The following is a 2,500-nucleotide window of genomic DNA, read 5'->3' as shown; positions in this document are numbered from 1 at the left end:
TTCTCACAGGGCAATCCCCAACTCCCCGAGTGGTACCCCCAAGACCTTTTTCAATCAAACAATTCCTAAGTTTCTCGCCTGGCACGTGTGCTTTTCTCCCCCATCCACTGCTCGTGGTAGCTCACGTGCTGATGCGGGCGTACGTGTTGGGAGAGAGTTCGTGATTAGAGGGCAGCCGACTCGACGGGGGGCGTGCGAAATAATGCGGCACACGAGATTACAGTCCCCAAAGGTCGCGGCGATACACTGTAATTGTGGGGCATCAACTGAGCAGGTTTCTGGTCCCTGCCGCCCACTTGGCAGTGGGCGGAGTCTCCTACAGAGCCCTGACTGGCACCCACAACTCGCCTACGCCCATGATTTAAGCTACACCCTTTACACTGTGTCACTTCACCCTCGCATTCCTTTATTAATGGCTGGACCAGCTGGTTGTCACATCGGATGGGACCTCTCGCGCACACGCAAATTATGGACGCAAGTCTTTGATTTGGTCCTTTTTTTTTCTCTGTTTTTTCTTCGTTTAGAATCACTCTTAGAAACACACGCCTACGAAGGCATTAATAATCAAACCTCCATTGCTTGAGAAAAGAGTTTTCTCAAGCAACACTTGAATCACGACGAGAGAGGCTGCCTCATGCAGTTTTTGCTCCCAGTAAGTCTCGAGTTGTGTTTACTTTGTACCTCTAGAAATTTTCACGTTTCTCAAGACTTTGAATTAGCTAAATACGTCTCTCGGATTTTCTTTCCCTTTTCAACCAGAACGGAATGTAAGAAATTCTTGCTGTTGCTTCATCTCGTCAGTTTTTGGGTGTATTGCGGATCCCTGCGGTTGGCGATTGCAGGTGGAGGCAGTAGGTGGAAGTCACACGGCTGACCAATGAAATCGCCGTGTGGAGGGAGGAGGTGAGGCCGAGGGAACAGCGCATCCTTGTGTCAGCAGTGGCGAGTCCATTAGCGAGTGATTGATGATCTTCCCGCTCGGCCAATCAGCGGAACGTTTCCTCTGGCCCCGCCCACGTCTCCACCCACTCTCCGCCTTCGCCCCGCCCACCTTTGGCACTGACCACCCACCGCATTGCCTTGGTTGAGCGAACACCTGCTCCGCAAAGGTAATTGATTCCCCGTATCACTGTGGCATTTAGATTGGAGAATTTAATCTGACTTGATATCAAGAGTGAGCACCTCAATTATGAGGCAGACTTGACTCTCTCTCTCTCTCTCTCTCTCTCTCTCTCTCTCTCTCTCTCTCTCTCTCTCTCTCTCTCTCTCTCTCTCATGGGGTTGAATTCCCACTATCTCCCCCCTCCAAATTCCCCCTCCCATTCTTAGCCTCCCCCCCTTGCATTTTAAAGCATTTAATGAACTAGTTCAGTATTATGATGCTTCCGTAATGCCACGTTTCTTAATCTTCATTATTATTATTATTATTATTATTATTATTATTATTATTATTATTATTATTATTATTATTATTATCTCTCATTATTATCTAATCTACAACCCTAGTTGGAAAAGCAATTAGATCTTAAGCATCAATACATTTGACATTTCTTCTCTCTCTCTCTCTCTCTCTCTCTCTCTCTCTCTCTCTCTCTCTCTCTCTCTCTCTCTCTCTCTCTATGGCGTATGGGCTAGCTGCTTTATAGGCATCATCGTATTAATGGTATGCAAAACGCAATTAACTTTTTTGTTGTTAAATGTTACGGCATTAGATATATAATGGAATTCGTTTCTGAGACGGCATAATCATTGGGTCTCTCTCTCTCTCTCTCTCTCTCTCTCTCTCTCTCTCTCTCTCTCTCTCTCTCTCTCTCTCTCCATTAAATTGATTTATCTATAGAATACTAAACGATAAATATAGATTATTTTCCAATAACAATTCTACTTAATAATTATTTCTCTGGTATTATCTTTTTGTAATTAGTTCATATTTTTTCGATTGTTGAGTTTTTAGTATTTCTTGTAGCATTTTCTTCTTATGCATCTTGTTTCTTTTCTTTTATCTGCCATTCTTCTGTTTTACATATCTTATAGAATTTTCTATGAATCGGTCATCCAATAACAGTATTATTATTATTATTGTTATTATTATTACTACTACTACTAGCTAAGCTACAACCCTAGTTGTTGAGGCAGGATGCTATAAGCCAAGGGCTCCAACAGGGAAAAATAGACCAGTAAGGAAAAGAAATGTGTAAATAAATAAGCTACAAAGGAAGGATTAATAATTTATATAAATATTTTATGATCAGTAACGTTAAAATAGATATGCTATTTAAACAATAAAGAGAGACTTATGTCATCCTGTTCAACATAAAAACATTCGCTGCAAGTTACAAGTTCTGAAGTTCCACCGATTCAACTGGAATAAAACTTCTAGAATACTGTGTAGTATTCAGCTTTATGAGGGAGGAAGAGCCTCTTCCGCAGAATATTCCATGAATATCAATTTTATACGGACATATACACTAGAGACTCATCACAAGCACGTGTAAAAGCC

Source organism: Palaemon carinicauda, chromosome 10, assembly GCF_036898095.1.
Source record: "Palaemon carinicauda isolate YSFRI2023 chromosome 10, ASM3689809v2, whole genome shotgun sequence".
Taxonomy (NCBI): Eukaryota; Metazoa; Arthropoda; class Malacostraca; order Decapoda; family Palaemonidae; genus Palaemon; species Palaemon carinicauda.
The sequence above is the reverse complement of the archived record's forward strand: the minus strand, read 5'-3'. Positions refer to the sequence as shown.